The 24,873-nt window shown below is 39.1% G+C and overlaps 1 long non-coding RNA gene across 2 annotated transcripts; it reads left to right on the top strand.

The window, feature by feature from the left end:
- Positions 1–5,418: 5,418 nt before the first annotated feature.
- Positions 5,419–8,523, top strand: LOC147654384 (uncharacterized). Of its 2 annotated transcripts, none has more exons than XR_015285088.1 (2): positions 5,419–6,154; positions 6,415–8,523. It is a non-coding gene; the product is annotated as an uncharacterized LOC147654384 (long non-coding RNA). The 2 variants fall into 2 exon arrangements; XR_015285089.1 differs by having other exon boundaries at positions 5,429–6,154; positions 6,418–8,523.
- The last annotated feature ends 16,350 nt before the right edge of the window (positions 8,524–24,873 follow it).

Raw genomic sequence — 24,873 nt, 5'->3', positions numbered from 1 at the left:
ATTTAAGACCTTTTCACTCCTCAACCTCCTTGCTGAGAGTACCAATGCCTGCCTGCCTATTTGGAACTACTTTGAATTCACCAATGAATCAAGGGGGACCTGAGAAAAATCTTCATTATTTTAGAGAACCTTACACTTAATAAGTGTCCAGCTGTACAGAAAAACAAGTCTCTTATTTCTGAAGAGCTCCCAGCCTAAACAGACGTGGCTGCAAGTGGAGCTGACATAGTAAATGCCAAAGCTAAGTGACAAAGGAGGGAAGTGGGATGGCAATGATTTACTAAGACAATTGGTGAAAATGTATGCCTGTCATGATATTTTATGGAAAAAACCCCTATAGCTGCACACAAGATTCATGTCCTTCATGGGCTGATTTTCTGGTGATTAATGGAGAAAAAGCCACAGCAGCAAGGAACAGCTGAGGAGAGAGGTGTGAGGAAGGGTAAATGCAGGAGTGTTTGCAGGACAGGTAAGTTAAGCACCATCAGCAGAGGTGAGGAAAACCAGGAGACAGTGCATGGAAGTGAGAAAAGGATCAGTCATAGAGAACTCCAAGGTGAAGAGATTGGCACTGCAAAACCTGGCACACTGGAAATGGCCAGCCAGGTTGGGACTGTAGTTATGTAAAGGAGTTATCTCTTTTACATAACCTTCACTGTAGCTATTTCTACTGGGACAGTATTTGTCATCTGTCTTTAGAATTCTCCAAACTGGCTGTTACTGTCACAAGACAAATGATAAAGAAAATGCTCCTGGGGAAGCTCTGCATGTGAGTAGGATATTTGCTGCTGAAAAACATTCCTAAAATTCCTTTCCTGGTATTTAAGTATTGATGTGACCCAGTGGTGTCTGACTGCCCTCACAATTGTGTCACCAATATCATTTTTACTAAGGATCACAAGGGGCCATGGCTGAGGAGCCTACGCTGTCTGGGTAAGCTCCTGTCAACCGCAAAATTCATTTCCCTAGCCTCAGAAAAGCACAAATTAGAAAATGTGATGCATGGCTCATGGCTTCCAGCTCTTGCCTGAATATGAAGAGTTAGTCATTTATAGATCTGTGATTAATTTCAGAATTGCTTTTTCTTTGTTTTGCTGGCACGATGTTTTCTGCTGGAGTTACATGCCTGCTTCATCCTTTAACTTGTATGGTCCCAGGACACACGCACTAAGCAAAAAAATTCTTGTTACCATTACAGAAATGGGAAATGAACACACAGAAAACCCTCAGCAGTTTGCCCATATTCACAGAGGAAATCTGTGACCAAATATTGCATTGTGTAAGTGCAGTGACCAGATGTGGAAGGCTGTTTAATGTGAGGAGGTCTATGTCAAGTATGCTCTTGCGAGCTGCTCTGTTAATTGCTACTGGACTCAACACAGGTGCTTCTAAAGCAGAATTGGTGGAGTTGGGTAGGCCAGAACACATTTGTTTTGCACATTCAGATTAGCTTAGGCTGTTCCTGGGTTTTCAGTACATAACACTATACTGATAAATATGAGAAAATAGACCTTTTTGGTATTTTTGTGCATTACACAGAAGAGTCCTTTATACACTTGTTTGCCTAAAAATGTTGAGTTTGCATCACAATTTGTCATGAAAGTCTCCAGTGTCTTATTAAAATCTGACAGATAAATTAAAAATTACTTAGATACCTCACATTTTCTACCTCACAGAAATTTTTAATTTGAACAAAAATATGTTAAACAGAATTTTCAAGGAGGTAAAAATTCACAGGTTTTGACTAACATTGTTTCAACTATTTTCTTTTCTTTTTACCTTCTGCTCAGTCATTCTTCCAGGGTTTTTCTCTCTTTTTTTTTTTTTTTTTTGATTCCTGTTTGCCATAAAAGTTTCTCAAGAGCTTCATTTTGTGAACAGGCCTTCTATCAAATGTGTAATTGGATTCAATGAGATATACTTGCACTTTGAGAAGATTTCTTTTGCCTTCCCTGTAATTATAAACCATCTCTGCTACAGTGATCAACACTGATTGTGGCTGGTGGGGTAGCAATGTGTAAACAGGAGTTATCCCTTGCCCACGGCTGAGGCAGGTGCAGAGTCCCCAGGTGGATTGCTGAAGCTGAATGATCTTTAGCCTTATGGTGCTTTACTTCAGAACCAGGACTAATCTGTTTTGCTAAGGAAACAAGTGGATACAGAGACTCAGAGTGGTTATTTGACTGGAGAGAGAGATAAACTTCAGATCTTTGACATTATTCCTAAACAGATTGTTATATTCTGAAGAGAGAAGAGGATGTGGCTGGATCAACAAAAATTATGTTACAATAATATTTACTACTTTCAGTTATTTTTCAACAATTTACAGTTCTTTTTCACTTTTACATTGTTATTGTCTCAATCAGTTTTTACTTTAGGACTGGAAAATCTGGTATATATACTTTCAGTATAAAAATAAAAATATTCATGGGCATATGGTCCCTTGGCTATGAAAGCTTTGTTTTGAAGAAACCTGTTTATGACAAACTTCTTGACCAACTCTACATCCCCCTCCTTCCTATATGCATTCAGCAAGCCTAGAATGCTTCTCTGAGACAAGGTACTTTCCTTGCTGCTTCTTTTCATATAATGTTGATGTCTTTGGCAGAAGAAACTCCAGCAGAGAAACACAAACTGTGGAGTGAGATTGGAAATTTCTTGAGTTGGTTGGATGTGAAAGCAGCGTATCTCTCTGACTCAGGAGAATTTTGTGGAAGTGACTTGAATGTGCTAGTTTGTTATGAATTCAACAAAGCCCCTATCCAAGCAATGCACACTGTTCAAAAGCAGTCCAGACACTACCAGAATAACCATCTTGAATGCAAAAGAGGCTGAGACAGACAGCAATGTACAGCTGCCTGTATCCAGTTTTAGAAGGTACCAGAAGTGATACCTTTTCTATACCCATCACATCCACATTTACCATGGGAATAACCATTCCCTTACTAAAAACATATCAGCACTGCATAAAATTAGTCAGGAAAAGAAATGCCTTTATCAAAATAAAGCCTGCTATTAGAGATTAAATTTTAATGGGACTCTTATTTTTTCAAGCAAACCAGATCAAGCACTAGCCCTTTTATTAAAGCAGTAACTCCAGCTATGAGAGCTGTAATTAAAGGCATGTCAGCAGCCCAAAGAGTTGTCATCTGGTGGATTATCTAGACGTTTTACTAATGGACTGAGAGTAAAATAACTTCCTAAGGTATTTTCCCTCTCCCTCCCAACATGAGTCAGCTTTCCTCTCAGCCAAGGTGCTGCTTGTGGTGTTTATCAAAGGTTTATTATCATGCTGGAATAGGAAGGTCAATATCCATCTTCAAGTGAGGAGAGGGGTCAAGACAAGAGTTGTGGCTGTGTGAGTCTTGCCTTTCAAATGCCTCGTGCATTTTCATTTTGACTGAACTGGAGCTGCTGCAAAGGTTTGATGTAGTGAGGGTTGCTTGCTAAGGGGCCTCTTCTTAGAGAAAGAGAGAACCCTGGAACAACATGCAGAGATGAGTCTGGATAGTCCTGATCTGCCTGGAACTACTTACAGAGGGCAGGAGTATTAAATGATTCCATTGCTGGGGAAGGAATACTGCATGCTAAAGGAAAATCTTCCATCTTTGGGATGCGGCAGCCTAATTGTGGCTGATTACTGGTTATTTTTTAAAAGGAAAAGCTTCGCTTATTCTTTTGGCTTCTTCCCTTCAATTACTGTTAGATTTGATTCAAAATTTGTTTCTAACAAACAGGTTTCCTACTATATTATCTTTCCTCAAATGTACTTTTAAATACTACCATATAAATATTTAGACCATCTTTCCATGACAACTAAATTGTGTGATGTCATCTTAGACTTTCTTATCCAATTCTCTCCCAAAATCATGCTGATTTCCCATGTTGCCTTCTTGGCTTGTAACAAAATGTCATATTTTGAAGGGGAATCACCAGGAAACAGCCAACTCAGTAGCTGATGTGCTTGAAACAAGTATTTCTGGTGTTACCAAAACTGACAGGAATTGTATGAGTACTAAAGCAGCAGACAAAGAATTTCAGAGAAACTTGAGAAATTCTGTTTCACTCTGTTAAGATTTGCTTCTGTCATGATTTACAATATATTTTTCTTTATTTTTTTTTCTGTGCAGTAATAGTTAAAGTGAGAACTTTCCCACAAAATGGTCTGCCAGGTCTCAGAGTGTGTAACACTGGAAGTGGAAGAATGAAAATTCCTTGAATAAAGACATCTCCCAGATACCTGTGTCATATCTGTGTGGGTGGCTTGTCAGCCTCCCTTAGCAGCCAATGCTGTTTAAAGATTAATCTTTCCCTAATTCAGAGCAATCCTTAAAAAAATTAAGAAGCATCTTCCAGCTACTTAATAGATTGACTATGATACAGTTAATGGAAAAAATATTTGGCATTTTAAGAGCCTTCAAAGACTCAAGAGAGACATGAGTTTAATTCTTCCCAAGCCATATTGATTCTTACCTCGCGCTCAGTTTGGATTGATCTGTTTAGAATGAAGGTTTGGCACTAAAGACAATTTCAAAATGTCAAAGAACCAGTGTAAAAAAAAAAAAAAAAAAAGAGTGAGAAAATGCACATAGAGAAAACTGTCATCAGTACTGAAAAACATTGTCTTTCTTTTCTGTACTGACTAGGCTTTATTTGGTATTTTTAAAAATTGGTTGCACGCATTTGTTTGGAAAAGCATCTCATGAGCAGCAGAGGGGAAAGATTCCCAGTTACCAGCACCAAGTGAGGAATTTCTGGCAGCTGCTGAAAGATCACTTTAATCCAGATGCAGGAAAAGGGACTTGCTCCCTTTATTAGAGAAATAAACCCTCAATATGTTCAGCTCATGACCTACAGCAATCTGACAGGGCTGGAATGGTGCATTCCACTAGAGAAGGCTACAGTAGCTTCTTTTTAAAGGTTGTCTCTTTGGCAACATTGGTTTTACACTGCCAAGTTACTGGGATTTTCAGGCTGCAGTGGCTGCCTTGCTATTTCCCTGTGGCTCTTTAGGACAAAGGGGTAAGTTTTAGTGTTTTGCAAAGTCTTTTCTGCTTCTCTCTCCTCTTTCCCAACAACACACACACTCAAATATGTGTTGCTTTCTTACACGCCTCCACAAATAGAGCTGATTGCTATTAACCTCCTGACATTTCTGAAATGGTCAGTAATTCTTTCTGCATATCTGCTTGCAAGATTAACTAAGTGTGACTTTGGCCTTTCTCCTGAGGAGACCTCTCTTTGGGCTGTTTGGAATTAATAGTGGGATACACGCCACATAAGGATGAGGGGAGAAGTTCCTTCATGCAGGAGTGCCTGAAGACCTGTGTCAGTGAAACAGGGAGCAAAAGCAAACAGCTGTGAAGAATGCAGAGCAAGGGGAGAATCAAGAGTAATTTCACATGGGGGATTGCAGTTGGGCCTAGAAGGACATTTGCAGTTTTCCTGCAAAACTATTTATAAAGGAAAAGCAGAGAGAGGGAGAATGTGAAGAGGTGAAGAGACGAGGGTAGGGGAGAAGCCAGAAGCAGAGACTGGAACATGCAGCAGTTGTTTTAAGTACAGACACCAACAGGGAAAGCAAAGGATCTATCCAGAGCATCTGGAGCCTGCTGGAGGAAATGGAGGGAGTGGATGTGCAAATATGCAGTCTGAAGGAATTTATGTGCACCTCACCCTTCAAAGGGCTGTTTTAGACCACAGAGAATGGCCATCGCCGTCAGACTGAGGTGACTTGTGTGGTAATTATGCAAAGTTCCTAGCTGAAAAGATATTGAGTTGACTGCACTAGCTCTTTAGGTTTTAAACAGCATATTTGCACACATCTCTGAAAAAAAGCCACCTGAAAACCCATCACTGGTCTGTTTTGGAAAGATGGATACAAGGAACAGCAGAGAATGACTTTTCCATAGCACAGTCTCCTCTTTTCATGACTTCAGCCTGAACTTGCTGCATTTTTTTCCAAAAGAGCTGTTGCTGCTCAACAGAAACTGGCAATGGCATTGAATCATTTGGCTCTGCAATTGTTTACACCAGAAACTTTCAGCAATACAGGATTAGGAAAATATATTGTTGAAAGACAGGGGAAAATCAAGTCTTCATTTTACAGTCTGTCAAGATTCCCTTGTTACTCTTTTTTTCCTCAGATCATATGGTAATGAGATTATTTTATTATCTCAGTGCAAATGTTGAAAATGGAAAGGGCTGGAAAAACTACCTTTGTGTTTCTGGAAAGCGTGATGGGATTTATTCATTAACAAGTTCATCTTTTTATTAGTATTGTATTTTCCCCATCAGAACAATCAGGCTTGGTTCTAAAACCAAATTTCTTTGAAGGGAAACCCTCCCAAGGAAATTGAAATGGTAATTTTTATGTCTATTCATTAGGATTTATTATTTTCATTTTGCTTTCAGCAGTTGAGGACACTTGAAGATGCTGGCTCCTTGAGCAGGTGGCGGTGCTGGTGCCGGGAGGCAGCGGTGTGTGCGCTCCCTCTAGTGAGCTCTGTTCCCGAGGATGGGGATCAGCCTGCCCGGGGCCTCTGGCCAGCTGCCAGGGCTTCAGCTGCAAAGTGTTTTCTTCCTCAGGTGGCATTCATACCAATTCTGCTGTTCTGCCTGTGGAACCTGCTTGTACAGGCTGAGTCACTGCTGGAGAGGGGGAACACAGGGGAATCCAGGTCTGCCACACGTTTGCTGAGCAGGGCACTGTGCTCTGGCTTTCTACAGCTGTATACAGTGTTTCTGAAAATCCTTTTCATCTTACTTAGACAGCCTTTTAAACCTTCTTTCGGTGAGAAGCGAATTTAAAGTAGGGAGTGAGAGAGCACTGGCTGACCTCATCCCTGGGTAACACTTTGAGATGCTCAGGCAGAAGGAAACCTTAGTGGAACGTAGTCCCTGAAAGAAAGCAGTCAGTGGTGGAGCTCTGCCAGTGCACTACAGCTCCAGTCTGATGGTAAATTGCTCAGTGTAACCTGCAGCTCTGCTGCTTGGCCATACTGACTCTGTAGTAACACTTAATATATTAATATTGAAGGGGGAGGGGAAAGTGTGCAAAATCCAGTTTTTACTGGGTATTTCTGTATCTGAGTGGTGTAGAGATAAGCATATTCTCTTAAGGAGAACTTGGGATTTAAATATCACATATCAAGTAAGAATTCAAATGAGAAGCTATAAAACCTGCATGTTATATTTCAGACATGTTCCCTCCCGTTTCATGGTCAGTAGGAAGGGTATAAATGAGAAGGAAGGGAAATACATGTTGGTTTTTTCCTAGTTTATCCTTCAGCCTTTAAAACATGAAACATAAGAGTAGAATATCAAATTATTTAATAGTTGCTTGTGATTATTCACAAGGTTATAGGCATCAGGGTCTGGGTATGCAAGGAAGGATAAGGATTCTACTGAAATGGTTTCTTTCTTTTTTTGGACAAATATGTACCTTCTGGTTGCTCTCATCACAAAGTCAGTCTTGAATAAGATAGCTTGAGAAATACAGGCATAAGAGGGAAAGGAGTGAAATATTTGTTTGGAATATCATATGAAAGCCCCTATGAAATCTGGATTTGGATAATCAAGTTAAGAGTTAGTCAGGGAAGTAGATCATGACTTTTATTTAAAACATACCAGTGACAAACCTGTTCCATAACGCACACAAATTGCTAAACTCTCAATGCATCTCGAGCTCTGACCTGGAGGGAAACAAAAGGATTTCACTGCCTTCCCTTTTGGCTTCTGAAAAGGGCAAAAACTGTGTAGCCTGCAGAGGAAACATCAGTCTTGGCAGCTCTGCATCACCTATTTCTGTTCAGACTGTAGTGAATGGAAAAGATGTTGACCTCTAAGCACGAATTGTCCTTTCATCATGATGCAATAGAAATATCTGAATTTAGGTTAATAGTCACCAGAGTGTTATTTGTCTAAATATGTGTATATGTTTATATCTTTATTTAAAGTCTTTAAAACACTTTGGTTATGGGCATCTTTTCAAATTTTTGTACTGGAGATCAGGCATATCATTTATGGATATTGGAGATTATGAAACTGTTGTGACCACTGGTGTATATTTTTTTAAGAGTAAAATACGTGTCAAGCTCTTTTAGTTTTCTTACACCTGTTACTTACAGAAATTCTGCTGGCATGTATATCTTTGTACAAAAAAAGAATTTAATAAACTCTCAAGTATTCTGCGCTATCTTTCACCAGAAATAATTTAGAGAGAGGGAAAGTGTAAAGAGAAAGTCAAAAATCTTACTAGACAAAACTTTCCCAAATTTCAGTAGACATTTCATTCATGTACGAGACAGCTTGACTCTGAGTAAAATTGTTTCCCCCCACCATTTTTACTGGCAGGAAGTTTTGCAAAATAAAGTTGAAGCTCATTTAGTTTTACCATCTCAGAAATCTTTACTAAAAGGCATAAGATATCTATGAATGGCAGTAGAGTATAAAGACTTCCTGATTCTGACCACTGACAGTACTTCCATAGAAGAAACTAGGCTTATCCATGGAAACCAAGTATTCTGCAGAAGAACTCCCTCCTTCCCCACCCCCTTTTAGCCATACAAGGAGTAATTGTGGTGTCAGCTGCCACAGGAATGCAAGGCATGTGTCTGGTGAATCAAAAGAATAGCAGCTGCTGTCAGCAGCATTCCTGTTCCTCATCCAGGATTGATGGCACAGGGAGCAGTTTACACAATCTTTGCCCTGCTCACAAGGAGGGGAGGGGTGTAGCTTTTTAATGTTTTTTTAAAAACCTTTCTTTCAAATACATCTCTGTACACATGTCTGTATGGCAACTACACTTATTTTTTCGAAGCAATATAGTATTTGTGTTTGCCTACTGCTGGCTACATTCTCTAAGTGTGTTAGGAACTTTAGATATTTGGGGTTGCAATGGTGCTATTTCCTTTTTACTAACAGTAGCTCAAATTTGCTTGTAATGATGTGGAAGTTCTGGTGACTAAACAGAAAATGACTACTGTGTTTGAAGTAGGAATATTTTCTCTGCTCCCTTAGCTGAAGTGCCACTCTTTGATGTGTAATAAGCTAGGCACAAGTCCAGCATTTTATCTCAATTCTAATATCAAACTTTACATTAACTTGTGAGAGAGTTGCATGTCTGGAAGGCCACCAAAACTGGGCCCTAAGGCTTCAAGCCAGCTGCAAACCAAGACAGTGGTAAAAACTGACTTTTGTAGTTCAGGTAGTCTAAACAGAGCCATCTAATGCATGGAAAAGAAAGCCTGTGAATATAGAGCTCCTATTGTGTGCACCAGTGTTTCATTCAAAGTATGTACAAATCGAAATGAGACAAAGTTAGTAAATAACATTAGGCATGAAGAGACAAGTCCTTGATATTCTACATGGTTCATTTTGATGCTGTGGTTAAAAAAACCAAACAAACTCAAACCAAAAACAAACAAACAAAAAAAACCCAAACCAACAAACAAACAGAACCTGTAGTTTTTTCTTATCCAGAATGCTCACAGAGCTAAATTTTAGTGCCTTGTTTAGATAGATCACTATGAAAAAGAATCCTTGTTGCCTTTCCAGAAGATTAGAACTGGTTCAAGAAGATGGGAGAAGCAACAACAAAAACTTTTATTTGTGATATTAATTTTTATGAGGTTTTTTTTAACTGCCAAGTCTTACTCAACTGTATTGTGTATTATGAACTATATTGCATTCACTTGAATGCACTCAGAGCTGTAGGTAAGACAACTGGATGCAAATATATCCCCACAGAACAGTTTGTAAGTGCATACCTTTTTATTTCTCTTTCCCTGATTTAGGTGGCTGAAGATATCTGTTCCTACAAGCAATTCAAGAGGCACAACTGTGCTTCAGACAATTGCTGAGACTTTGAAGTTAGGAAAGTTGCCTGTGCTATAATTTTGTTTACATATATGCAACATACTGGATTTCATTCTGAGGAGGGGACTCTACAAGACACTTGTCCTGCCTTGCTTGTGTGTAGGCTGCCTCCATTTCCTCTGTTGGAGGGAGAAAAACTTGTACATGGTGATGGGGCAGGAATTTTTACACACACACATTTTGACAACTAATACCTGTAAAATAGTGAGGTTGTGGACAAAAGTTGCTCTGACAATTTTAAAATGGCAGCCCTGGGATTCAGAATCTTAAATTTCAAAAGGTGAACATTCAGTTTCACAAGAATGGAATTAATTAATGTTCTTCTAAACCAGTAGGTGTTTTTTTTTTATATCCATGTACTTCTACAGTAATCATTCTGGGTTCATAGTGATATAAATCAGAATGTTATGTTAGATATTATATATATAATTATATATAATATTAGAATATTAGTGATATAAATCAGAAAAGCACTTTCCTTCCTTCTTCAGCTGGGATCTGCTTTTTCACAAGTTACTACCTGAGCTGAAGATACACATCCATCTGACACATAAAGCCTTACTGTGCCATATGAGGTCTTAATGTAGCAAAACTTCACAACAAAATATAAGAAAAATCAACAAACACACACTTCCACCATCACTCCTCATAGCAAAACCCTGTTCCACTGCAAACAGTTTATAAGATTTTTGCTTAGATGACAGGTGCAGGTTACATTCATAACAGTCAAGAAACAAAACAGATTAAGTACACTCTGGACACTAAGCTTTGCATAACAGGGCTACTTAACAAAATTAGAAATAGGAACAGTTGACTCATTTTATCATTTTAATGAAGAAAAAAAAGCATCAAAAATTGGAGAGCCTAGTAAAAATTTTGAAGTAATAATTACATTTAAGTACGCTTTAAGGACTGCTAAAGGGTCCATTCCACAACCTCTGTGGTTTTTAGCATAGATTTCAGTTTCTGGAAAACAGAAACAATCTCTACAGCCTACACATAACATTGAATAGGATGTTTAGAAAATATTACTGAGAATGAAAAGCATATTATTTCTTTGTTGATTATATTATTTAAGGTATGTAGTATGAATTATTTAATCCTGACAAAAATATATAGAGAGAAATGTTTTCAGTTCTCTTCAGATCATGTTGCCCCAGAACATAGCATGAGGGAAAACATTATCAAGTCAAAATTTTACTAGGTTTGTGCCAAAATACTGAGTTATGAACTGTAAAAATGATCTTGATATGTTTTAAGTTTCTTTTTGTACATAATAAAAGTGATAATTAAGTGCATAAATCTAAATTAATATTTAAAATTTATTTCTCCTCTAGGGCAACAGTAAAATAATGTCTGAAACACTGTGTACAGTGCTAGTCATCTAGGTCCAAGGAAACTGAACTCTTAATTACAGCAGGAGAGGAGAGACTATTGGAAAAGTTATGTGGAAAGGCATTTTCTTTTCAAATGAAAACTTTTAAAGGTTGACTTGTTTATCTAGCAAAATCATGACTGCAAGAAGATATTTCCTAGAATACATGGAGCACTGTGAGAAAGAGACATTAAAAAAAGAGCAGCGTTGTCATGAGGATAAATCAGCTATGAATTAATCTGGGCTGAATATTACACAAATTTTCAGCAAGTTTCAGAGCATTGGGGTCACAAATCTTTGACCTTACTTGATGAATGAAGCAAGGAATTTTGATGAGACTGCATGAAATGAAAAGAGCCAGCAACAACTTGACCCTTGTCTTCCTGTAAACAGAATAAAAATTACCTGGGGATCTATTCTGAATTCAAGGATTCTTAATTCAGTTCACTTTTCCCACTTTCTCTTGGGTTAAGGCAGTTTGATTTCTGAAAGAGACTTTTCAAGTGGAAGGGCAGTGAAGCCAAGCCACACCACTCTCGACGGTTTCAATGTCTGCTGTTCCTGCTTGCCTTGTGTCTGCAGGAACAGCTTGGGAGCTCTTCTCTCATCCAAAATGATGCACTAATAATTCAGTTATGCTACCATCCTCTAACAATAATTATTTCCCTTTTTGCTGAGAAAACCTTAAGCTAAATCTCAAACTGAATTGCCTTGAATGTTACATTGCAGCTTTATTAGAGTTTGAATGCATGGTGTCTCCTAGGCTGTTTCTGTCAGGGTTTCTGAGTGCTTTAACACAGGTGGGTGAAGGATTTCTTCTGTTGAGACACGTTTTTCTGTGAGCAGTCACAAGTGTGAGCTCTTGGTAAGAATGGCAAAATCAGTTCAAGTATCTTCTGCCCTTTTCCATTTTAATACTTGGAAAAGCTTTTACAAATTTATAGTTCTATTCTGTCTGACCTCCACACATATTTTTCCTTCCTGGAGAGGAAGAGACTGCAGTGTAGGAAGTTTTTCTGGCTTGTTTTTCACTCTGGTAAGTTCAGCAGTCTCACCTCAGAGAATCACCTTGGAACAGTGAAGAAATGCCGAAGCAAATCTGGACCAAGCAGCAGAGAACTTCTTGATCCAGCTTTGCTGCCAGAAAAGTGTTTGTGTAACTATAACATTAACATGGTGTTTAACCCAATGCTATATAAGACCAATTGGATAGCTGACAGGTAATTAAGTGAGTGCTCAAAAGACTGGGGACAGCATGTTTCCCAAATCCAGAGGTAGGGCTATTCTGGGAACTTGCTAGAATCTCCCTCTGGTGGGTATATCCATCTATTAAAAAGCAGCTGTGTACATTTGCATAGTTTTGGTTTGTTCTTGTAGCTCAGGTGGAGAATTCCTGGGTACAGCTTATGATATCCAAGACTGATGGAATAGGTGTGACTGTAACACCATTAATTTTCACTGGCACTAACAGCCCTCTGAGAATGACCTGGGAGCAGGAGACTGCTGGCAGGAAAGGAATCTGTCCTGTTCCTGGTGTTCATCATATGCTGGTGACAGGCTGGATGGGATCACTCAGATTTGGCCCTGAAAATTAGGGAGAGCCTTTCAGCATGTTTGCACTTGATATTATTGGGAGATTCCAGCTGAAGACAGGCCTGAGCCTGGTTTAACACTTTATCTCCACAGATAAAATTGCAACTGAAAAGGTTTATTTTCACAGCTGCTGATTAGGCAGCACATTTTTGACTGTTGGATACAGCAGCCCTAGGGCACAGTGTGTGTAGATGTTTTCTTTTGAAGTACATCTCCATGGGTGGTGTTTCATGGCAGTCCACAATGACCCAGGTTAGCACTGGTGTGGCTCTGCCCTGGGAGGGGGTACACACTCCTTGAAAGGCAGAGCATGAGTCTGCCTTTGTATGGCCTTCTCATACATCTCCAGTGCTTTCCTCTTCAGCTACACAAACTAGGTAAAGACAAGTAAGGACAGTTTCTAGGAATCTGGCTTGGACCATAAAGAAAGGACTGAGTGGGACTGTGTAGCCCTGTCATTACACCTGGGGGCAGGTGAACCTTGGACACCCCATGAGAGGTCACAAGCCCATGTAGCTGATGGGAGAAGAGAAGGACTTACACTGAGCTCCACCCATGTCCCACTTTGGCAGAAGAGAGATTTCCTTAGGTGAAAATGTCTGGATAGTCCCCAGTAAGAACAGCACACACAGTACCTTAAAGGAAGGTAAGGAGAGACAGCTAAAAAGGTCTCCTCCAGTCTTGCCACGGGAGCAGAAATTGTCCATCCTATCTTCAATGAAGGAAATATTACATAAAAAATAATTGAAAGGTTTTGAAAAAATACAATTTTGTGAAAAGTTATTAGTGAAGAAACATATTCTTAAAGGGAAGCTATGCATTCCTGCTCCTAACATTTGCAAGTGTATTGGAGGTGTGCTTTGCCAGACTGTAGAAGTAGTTCTTCAGAGAGATCAGGAATACTAAACAACAGAGTTCATTTAAATGAAATACATTTTAATATGAGAAGAAATCAAATAATGTGTCTAGAAACCTAGAACAACATAAAAAATAGGGGGAAAGAAAAGTAGTGATTCTGAAAAAGAGATTAGAGGGGGCATTGGATCAGTGTGACAGTCCCTACAATGACAGGAAAGGTGGCATACTCTTTGGAGTAGGGAAAGAAAAATGTATGGAAGCAGCAACATAATTTTATGTGTGAGTACAAGTTAGAACCTGGAAAATGTTTCCATTTCATACTTTTTTAAAGGATATTAAAATTGCAGAGTCTGAAGAAAGCAATAGTAATTACTAAAGAGGAAGAGAAAACGCTGTATAATGAGATACTTGCAGATCAAATTGTTCTTTATACTAGAGCAAATGGAGAAATTACTTGATTTGTATATAAATGTTTCATTGGAAGAACAAATGGATACACAAGTGCTCCTAATTTAGCAGAAAAATACACAACAAGAACTAATAGCTGGAAACTCAATGAGACAAGATCAAAATTAAGTAGTAGGCAGGGAGTTTCTATTATTATATTTATTTAGCTGTTATTAACCACTGGCAAATTTAACACAAATCAACAAAACCAAGAGTGGGATAGCTTCAAATTAAGAGCTGACTTTAAGCTAGTCTGCTTAAAACAGCTTAAATATAAATACAGGCTACAGACATAGATTCTTTCTGTCCAAAACTTTGTTTTAATGATCATGTTGTATTTAAAACAATGTAAGCAGTGAGGAAATATTCTTTCACTCCTTTGTTAATATCCTGAAATTACCCTACCTGCAGCATTTTTAAATTATTTTCCATGTGTTTAGCATGGTTATATCTAGTTACAAATTATATTGTTTGGAGTGTGGTTTATTATTATTATTATTATTATTGATGTTAATTGAATAGATATCAGGCTTTCTTATTGCCTCATGTAGTACACTGAACTTCCTCTGAGCCAGACTTTGCTAATTCAGTAGTGTATTAGATCACAGTTCACCTGGTTCTGTTGCTGTTTTTTACAAGGTAGTGGAAGCAAATTTGAAGGACAACAGAAAATTAAAGGTGTTAGGGTTTTTGTAACAAATGAGAAAAGAAATTCAGAGATACTTGTTCCTCTGGATCTGAGAGAGATGCAGGATTGCTAAGAGCTCTAATTGTTCCAGAGCTGCCCAAATGTTGTGTCATCTCTTCATTTCTAAAAAGTAGCATAAGCATCAGTGCTATGTAAGACTCAGGGGACTGCAGTCTGTGTATGTTTTGGCTGGGATAGAGTTAATTTCTTTCCTGGTAGCTCCTGTGTTTCGGATCTGTGCTGATAACAGTGAGAAGTTTTCATTATTGCTGAGAAGCACTTGCAAGCTTTGAGGCCCTTTCTGTTTCTCTCACCACCCCACCAGCAGCTGGGCTGGGGGGCACAAGGAGCTGAGAGGGGACAGAGGCAGGACAGCTGGGCGTGGGATGTCACACACCATACAGCATCATGCTCTGCATGTAAAGCTGGGGGGAGAAGAAGGAAAGTGCTTGTTTTCCTGAGTCATCTGATCCACCATCCTGATGGAGCCCAGCTTTCCTGGAGATGGCTGGACAGCTGCCCGCCCATGGAAAGTGGTGAGCAAGTTCCTTGGCTTGCTTTCTTTGTGACTTGGGATTTTGCTTTACCTACTAAACTGCCTTTATCTCAGTCCTTTACTTTTTTAACTTTTATTCCTCACATTCTCTCCCCCATCCCACTGAGGGGGAGTGAGCAAGCTGCTGTCTGAGGCCTAGATGTTGGCTGGGGTTAAACCACAATACTGACTTAGTTACTGAAATGAAACTGTCCAGTATTTGTAGCCATAGGCAAAATTATGTGGTAGTGGATAAGCAGAGCTCCATCTGGTCTTAGAGATGGGCAAAATTTAAAACATGGGAATAATATAATGACATAAAGCTCAGTTACTCAGCACTCTTCCTCCCCTTTAAGTGCTGTCATCTGCAATGCAGTTATTTCTCTACCTTTAGAAAAAAGTTCTACCTTTTTTTCTATCATTAGAAAGGCCAAGTTCTCCATCACACACATAATTTTCATTTTGAATAGTCTCTGTGCTTGAGGTTTTTCTGTTTTCTTCTGGTTCTAGCTACAGTTTGAGCATGTCTGGGTAGCTTTGGTTCTGCAGTAGTCAAATATCCCGTGACTTGTCTTCAGTTGTCACATTTCAGGTCCTTCCAAAAGGCACATTATGTGCTACTTAAAACTTTCATTTAGCTCATTAGTAGTTCAAGTGTAGCTTGATGCTATGCTAGATGCTCTCCAGTTCAGAGAGACATATCCATCTGGGTGTGACTCACTCCTATGAAATCTGCTTTCTGCAGCACATTTCCTCAGACAGATCAAATTCCTTCATGGCCCTGAAGAACTGATTCAACATCCCTTTTGTCCACTTTGCAGGGACTTGTTGCTGCTTTGTACTCTACTCCCAGCCTGAGGCCAGGGCACGCTGGAGGGTGAGTACTGGGGCACGTTGGTGTGGCCACTGAGAACAGGTTGATACAGATATCCCTGCAGGGTCTCAGGGAAGATGGGTGAAATACAGCTGCAAAGCACCCTCTTGCAAGGTAGAATCTTTTAGGTTTAAAGTGTATGGACAGGATCAGCAGTCTTAGATACTGATTTCACTGAACGTTCTTTGTCCTTAGCAACATCACCATTGTGATACACCAAGTGTGCTATTTGTGAATGGCATATTTGATGCTATTATTCCTTCTGCCCTTAACCAGTCAAGTAAAGTGGCTTTCTCTATATGCTTCCCCAACCAGAAAGGAAAATCTTATGTTTGTACATTCATATACTTAAGGAAATGTGGTGCTGCTCCTTGTTTCTTAAGATTCAGAGCTCTTCTAGACTGTATCTTCTGTGTAAATTTCTAGGGGAATGAGTGAGAAAAAGAAATGGAGGACAGAAGAGAAATCTGAGGATATTTTGGCAATCTGTGAAATAATCTGAGCCCCACAGGTGTCCATGTGACACTCCCCATCGTTATTTATATCCTTTTTGCCTTTATAAGCAAAGAGGGTAGGAATGCACAGGGAGATTAAACCAGCTACTTTCCCATGCCTAGGTGTGGTACTCCAGTTAATGGGCAAAGATACTGGGAAAGATTATTGTGAAAGCTTTTCATAGGGAGCAGGTGCTCTCATGCTCCTACACTGCACCTAATTTTTGGAAGAAAGGTGAGGAAAGGACTTTCAGCTTCCAGATTGGTCGCTACAGAGCCTTTAATGAGAACTACAATCAATCCTGAAAATCCTTCTTTCCAAAAGCCTTCGGGTATAATTTTTTTTCATCATATACAAAAATATAATGAATGTATAAAGAGTTCATACATGAGGTTTCACATTGGATTTTAAAGCTAAAGCAGTGCCAGACTTGGTGTGAAAGTAATTTCATTAATTTTGTTAAGTAGCTGATCAGTTACAGCATTTATATCTGCATCAAGTTTGGTGAACTGTAAACTTATGTGGTAAATTGGTGAGGTAGGACTTTTTAAACTATGAAAAAACAACATTATCTGTAGTGCCCAGTATGTCTGCTTACTGTATTTGGAAATTTGCCAATGCTTTTAGCTATTTGCAGCTATTTACAGGTTGTATTGCTGATGGATTATCATAACCAAAATAATTTTGGATGACCAAAATTGGGAAGTGGTACACGGGATACATATATTTTTGATAGCTATTTTCTGTTTACTGTACCTTTATTTTTTTCTCTACATTTTTCTCTACATGGGCTGTCATTTGAAAACCAGATTCACTGCCCACCCTGAAATTTTGCTCTTCCTTGGCTTCTTTGGCCTCTGTCTCAAGAGAAGGATGCTATAACTAAAAACAGGGTAGGCACCTCAGTTGCTCCAGACTCACAGAGTCATTAAAAGGAGGAGAAAGCAAATTCATTAGAATACAAATTCAGGGAATGCTATTCCAGGATGAACTCTGTAAGAAAGTCTGGGTAAGACTTGTGTGACTGTGGTGGCTTATGATCTAGAAGAAAGCTCAGAGAGAAAGGTGTACATAAAATGGCACTCATCACACATAAAATGGCTTTTAAGCCTTTCTCTCACCTCCTCCTCAGATGAACACATGTACAGCAAGGAAAACTGATAATGGATTTTGAATTATTCTGCATTAAATTTTACTTCCCTTTTGATTTGTAGCTACCTCCTTGTTACTTAAATGCTGTAGAGAAAGTGCTCTGCAGACACTAGCTGTACTGACTGGCTCAGGTGGTTTTTAAGTTAGCTTTAATAAATATGGTACTTGCTTCAGATTAGCCCAGTGAAAAAATGTTCTTCTAGGTAAGAAAGTCACCTTGCTCAATAGAAGCTAAATCATTTTGGATATTTTCTCAGGAGTTGTCTAAGTCTTGCTCAGAGAAGACTCAGTGTCCCTAGTGATGGAGAGTGCCACTGCAATCTGCTGTGACAGTGACACTCCTGCCTCTCTCCCAGGCTACAAAACCACAGAGCATCGTGATGCTGTTCTGGTGGGGGTTTTGCTGGGCTGGCTGGAGTCTGTGGAGCCCAGCAAGAGAAAGTTTCTTAGCGAGAGGAAGAATCTCTGCTCACTTCTGCAGAAAATATATGCTGGTTAACTTTTTTTTCTTGTGCCCTTCAAGTACAGGACTTTCTTGCAGATGGCAGTTCCCTTCAAGACCTCAGCTGGCTCTCCCAGCCAGCAGCTCTGCTGTGCCTACACAAATCCAGCGTGGGCATCTGATAGAAAGGCAGAAAGAAAAAGTGAGAATTTGGTACATCTCTAGCACCTCCTGCTTCACTTTCTTGGAAGAGAAAGGCTGTGCAGTGCAAATGCCCATGTGCCAGCAGACTGGAAGCAAAGATAAAGCAAGCAGGACAGGCACTACTGTCATCATCATTGCAGAAATCACGGCCATGAAGCACATGGATGACTAAGTGCACCATTATCCTTCTTCTGACTCACTGCACGTGGTGTCCCTGCACAGCAACACATTGAACATCCACATTTGGTTTGGATCAGGTGTTCCTGATCACCTCTTTGAGGTGAATGTCTTTATCATCTCCCCCTACCACGCTTTGCTTCCCCTTGCCTTAACAGCAGATATATTCCCTTTTGTTCTCTCCTATTAGGATGATTTACGTGCAGGCGTCAGGAACATGTACAAGAAATTAACCGTGTTTACCCAGTTTTCCTCAGAGAATTGATTTATGGTTTACTCACCAGGTTTCTGTTGTTCCCAACTTGCCTTTCCCCTTCTCATTGTCTTCTGCTTACTACTTTGACTGACAGAGTCCAGTCAGGATAGGAATTTTAAAAATTCTGGTCATTGTGTGACTATATGAAAATGAAAGTTGAATCTTATTAGAAGGTCAGTCAGTTAAAATAATCAATTACTTCTCCACAGATAATGTGATTTTCTCTGGCCTTGCAAAATGTGTGCAGACTACTTGACCTGATACACCTTGTATTTTATGCCTCAGTGTGTAATGATCATTTGCTTCTAACAATTAAGCTGAGGATAATCTCTATCAATCTTCACAATAATCTTCTATTATATATTGACAAATGAGATGAGAAATTATACACCCTCATTCTTGTATTAGTTCTGTGCAGATATCTTTTTAAAGTTCTAAATTGCACAATTCAGCCCAATAACTACTAACTGCCTACAAATGCATGCTAAGGAACAAGTATGTGAAAGCAGAAGCACTTGTTTCAGCTCACAAGGTTTTTAAAACAGGAGGGAAAAAAGCCCTTCTGTTAAAGTGTGGGAAATCAGCTTGTTGAAGTGTTATAATCTATCCATGGAAAGATTGGGAAGGATGATTTACTTGAATCCTCTGTAGAGGCATATTGTAATCCTTACCAACTGTTTTTGAATTAACCATAGCAGTGAGAAATGGTTACAGCCCAGGCAAGACAGATAAGGCATGAACACAAAGAGATAGGCTTCCTCTGAAGGGATGATAACGCTATAGCCTCAGTTACATTGTTGGCTAATTCCTGTCATGCTGCCTCAAGAGTGGGGGAGTCAGTAAAACATTCCTGTCATGGACTAGAGGCTCATTTGTATTACCCAACAAAATCAATCAAAACAAAAATTTCATTTTCTAGTGGCCTTGATGTAGGTTACTCAATCATTTTCTCATTAGATATTTCTTAGATAACTTGTGATGTTCACTGGGGAACGACTAAGACATTTTACACATGATGTTAAAAGATTTTTCTCCTGGTACTATCAGGGAACATTAGGACTTTCTAGGCTCTGAAGCATGGAAGCTATTAAAGCATCAGGAATCTGGAGATTCTCTCTTTGGCAGTGTAGTAAACACACTGATATCAAAATGCTGTGCCTAATGCTGAAGTCATTAAAAAGCAAGAATGATTTCTTCAGTGAAAGCATACAATCCTAGGTAATAAATTGTCTTTTGCCTGTCAAACTCATGAAAGTTTTCCATTACTCTTCCAGAAAGTGCTTGATAAATATTTTTAACTTCATTTCTGATTGCACCATTTAATGAACTCTCTTGTGCTTGGTTGCTTCCCATTAAGTTTTGTAGGCTGTGTCACCTGATTAGGTCCTTTTTTTACCTAGATGGTTCCAAAGATATTGGCAAATTACAAGTTTATGGATGGCTAAATTTAGCCACTTGCCAGTTTTATTTTCTCACTCATATGTTATTTAAAGAAGCCCTCGTATTTTTCCCACATCATGCAATAGTATATATAACAAGTAGATAAAATTGCTTCCCTTTCACACTGCACCAGAGCCTTGATTCTAATAGGACCTGTAAAACTGAGTCAGAAAACATTAGGGTGACTTGAGAATCTGGGGGTTATACTTGGGTCAAAGTTAGTAGATTTGTTCTTTCTGGCCCATTACATCTCTGAAGGAAGCTCCATGAAGGTGATACTCAGGGGGATTACTTTATAAGTGAGAAAAAGTGCATACCAGGAAGGACTGGGTTTAAGAGATGTCAGGAGGACCTTTGGTGTCAAACCTGAATATTTGGGCTCACAGTGGTGTCAGCCCTTAGCTGTTCCATGGCCTTCCAGAGCAAATTGTGAGTGAGGGTGATGCCTCTGTTTTTGGTAGTGGCAGACAATGGGAAATTATAGCAAAAGGATATAGCCTAGATAGAGAGTCTCTGGCAAATTGATCTTCACTGAGCCCTTGGTAGTGGGAACACAGACAGGTTCTTGAGGCTGCCTCAGCTCTGGACCAAGAGCAGTGTAAGGGAAGACCTAAAATCCCAGATGGACTATTCTGCTGGATTAGCTTCAGACTACACATAGTACTGCCCTGTCTCTGTGCCCCAAGCCTCAAAAAGCAAAAGAGGAAAATGCTGCAGCTCATGAGCTGCTCATAGAAATGCCAGAGGATAGAGCTTGAGCAGCTAATGGGAAGAACTGAAATCATGACAGTGAGCTCTGATCTGATATAGCTGAAAAGCGGGCATGGCTTCAGAAGGGTGGGGACAGGAAGAGTCTAACAGTTCTGGCTATGCTGAAGCTGACTCAGAGAGACTTTTGGGGGGAGACTCAAGTGTTTTTTGTGACAAGAATAGGATCATTTTAGTAACAAGCCTTTAAAAACATTTCTTGCCAATTTTCCCCTTCCATCCACTGAAAGGACTCTACTCATCTGCATCCATCTCCTTGTAAAAGGCTGTCTCTGTTTAATGACTGTGTTCCACTTCATCCAAAGATTAATAGCAGCACAATTATTAATTGTGAATCTATAGCCTTTTGCCAAGGTAGGGAGAGTGTAACTGCTCATAAACATTAGCTCCAGATGAAATGCCAAGTTCAAGGTCTCAGCTGTGAAGCTGTGCTTTTAATTAATTTTCAGATTTTTCATTCCTTCTCAGAGATATCACAAGAATCTGCAAACACTCATTTAATCTCCAAGGGTTGAACTCTTCTTTCATCCTCCTGGTGATGGTTTGTTTGCATAGATGACTGCATTCTTGAGCCCACTGGCACAACAGTGTCAAAGACCTTTGAAAACTCCATGAGCCTTTTCCACAAAATCAGAGGTCAGAGGGACCTGCTGCCAAGCAGCAGGATTTGACTGCAAAGACTCCCAGCCTAAGGAGATGCAGTAGGGAACATGGCTCAGAAAAAAAACAAACCAACATCTAAACACCTTCATGCTGAGGACATCCTTTAGCCTATGTTGTTAACTATTCCACTGGGGTTTTTTTATTCCTGCTAGAAATGGTTACAGAATAAAAATCTGCAGACTGTCTGATAATTTTTTCACAGTGATCAACATTTCTGAGTTGATCTTCAACAAATTGAGATGAGTTTTTGACACTGAATGTTGCAGGGTTTTCCAGCTCCAGAATTTTCTTTTTCTTGGCAGTACTCCCATCTATTGGAATTGTTCCAGTTTTCCATGATTGATTATAATATAAATAATTTATAAATGTTAATGAATTGGAGAACCCTTCAGCTAAGCAATTTTAGGCATTGTGGGGTACGAGTAAGTTGCCCAGACTTGTTGATTACTTATACCCATGTTTAATCTTGGCAGATGTGGCTTTTTTAAACACTTTTACAATGTTTTATATTATATAAAATAGATTCATTCTCATTTTATAATTATCTTTATATAATGTAAATATCTAGTGAACATTTTAAATTTTCTCTGGTGTAATTCATTATATCTCTCTCCCTTGAAATGTATTTAATCCTTGGTCAGGTGCTTCTTATTAAAAATTCCATCTTATTGTTCTTAATTATTTTGCCTGTTGAGATTTCACTGAGTTTTTAAATTAACGTACATTGCTCACACGACTTAGCTGCTTCTTCAATTTTCTCTTTCTTTAAATATTCATTTCCTCTATATTCTTGCAGCTAGGTCTCCTTATCAGTAGGATTTTTTTATTTTTTTTTTTTACTGGTAATGTTTTTTGGGTATTTTTTTCTTTATATATAAAGTGGTGGGGCTTGGAGGTTTCTAATAGCGTATCAGTAATTTGTCTGTTTCTTTTTCTTTTTCCTTTTTTCCAAACTCAAATATTGAATTCCAACTTTTTGAGATGTGCAATGCAACCTTTCAGCTTAAAATCAGCTATGACTTGTTCTTTCTGCACATTGTAATTGGAAGTTTAAGGAATAGTTTGTTTAGTTTTCCAGTGGGATTTTTCTCGACTGGGATAAAGCTCATCCATCTCTTAATTTTACTTTAATCAGTTACAACTTTAAATCTCAAATGTTTTAAATTTATTAATCTGATTCAAATTAAACAGATAAGTGCTAAGTATGGTGGGCCCCAGCTTGCAATGTTGCATTGGAAAATGGAGATACCATGTGCCAACATAGTAATATGTATTGTTGGTTTATTTTAAAGTGTGTGGTCTTTGTGGAAACACAGCATCTTAATGATAGTGGTTTCCTTGACATATTTATAAATTGTAATCAGGCTATGAAAAATGCAACAACGAAAGTCAGTGGTGCCAGGGACAAGGAAAAACAGGCAAATTCCAGCTCAGTTCTCTCTCCATCGTAGCGTGAGAAATCCGTATGTCAGGTTTTCAGACAGGCCTGAAAAACATTTCTGTTTACATATTCACATGCTCATCACAACTGGTATTATATTCCTTTAAAATTAAATAGTAAGGGGAATGTGCTTGAAAATTGTTTTACATGTTTTGATATTCTGGTCATTCTCAGGTTATGCTGGAGGAAAGGTTCCTTTGGCCTGACCCCAGTCTGATATGCAGGTCTGTATCTCACAGCTGCCTCTGTGGCGCCAGTCTCAGCTGCCTTCAGCATGCCACAGCTCTCTAAGCCTTGGTAGCAGACAGGAGTTAAGGAAAGCCTAGGAACTTGTGCTTCCCTGCCTTTTTTCTTAGTTTGTGTGTAATTATTTCATCTAACCTCCTTGCTTTGGCAAGATTAACTTGTTTTGCATTTTTAAGCATCTCAAAATGAAGCCTAATAGGCACTAGGGCCCCCTATTTTCTTCAAAACAATAGATTCAAATAAATTAGAGTTCCAAATAAACCCATCAGGGTGCCAGCAGATGAATCTGGGCATCCCAGAAGCTGGAATGTGTTTCCTTGACACGGTTCAAGAGCTAGGGGAAGGCTCATAGCATGACAAGCCAAAGGTCTGTGGGGGTGAGGTTGCAGAGCTCATTCCCTGGCACACAGCAGAGCATGGCAACTGCAAAAATAACCTCCTCATTGTGGCAGGTTGGAAGTAATCAGGATGCCGTGACAGGTAAATCACCAAGACTGTTCCTTCTCATTACATAGTATGGGTGAGCCATTTTAATCTTCTCATCATACCAGCAATTTTTTGTTAAATCAGATCAATTTATTTCCTTCATATATGAACACTGGTAGCCCTTTTTGTTTCTTGTCTGGCCTATGTTTACATTTGTGTGTATATGTGTATATGTATATATATATTTATATATATATATATATATATATATATATATATATATATACACAGGCAAGCATATATATGTGTATGTACACACATATTAGAAAAACATGTTCCTTTGTGCTTAAAGTTACTGCATATATAATGTTGTGAATCTGACACGTTTTGTGTGGCTGGACCAGTGCTGCTACAACTGAATCTTTTATTTTAATGGAGTTAAACCATTGGTTCTGGGTCTAGGCAGCCATATGTCCCTTACAGCCCCCCTAACAGCTGTGGCACCTTACCACCTTCCTAGATTTAGGTTGTTAGATGAATACTTATAAACTATGGCAAAAGTGGGCACAAATGTTGCTTTCCTTCTCATTGCAATCTGATCCCAACAGCCTTCTGAGGGATCAAAGTATATATAAGGTCATTTTCCCCTGTGTAATCCCAAGGAAGTGAAGTAATTTTTATTTATGCTTTAGGGAAGGGTGGCAGTGTCTATCCAGGATTTTTTCCACAGTTTGCAGGGTCAGAAAGGAGGCTGAAATAAAAGCACAGTATGGGTATTCCTTTTTTGCTCTTCCAGTCCTAGAAAAGCTCTTTGTGAGGGAAAAGAGGTTTAAAAGAGAGTGCTAAGATGTCTGTTTCTGAGACCAGATAATGATCTATGTGTTTAAGCTTCTGCTTCTGGAAAAACAGAAGCA

The sequence above is a fragment of the Cyanistes caeruleus genome, chromosome 3 (assembly GCF_971803275.1).
Source record: "Cyanistes caeruleus chromosome 3, bCyaCae1.hap1.1, whole genome shotgun sequence".
NCBI classification, from domain to species: Eukaryota; Metazoa; Chordata; class Aves; order Passeriformes; family Paridae; genus Cyanistes; species Cyanistes caeruleus.
The sequence above is the reverse complement of the archived record's forward strand: the minus strand, read 5'-3'. Positions and strand labels throughout refer to the sequence as shown.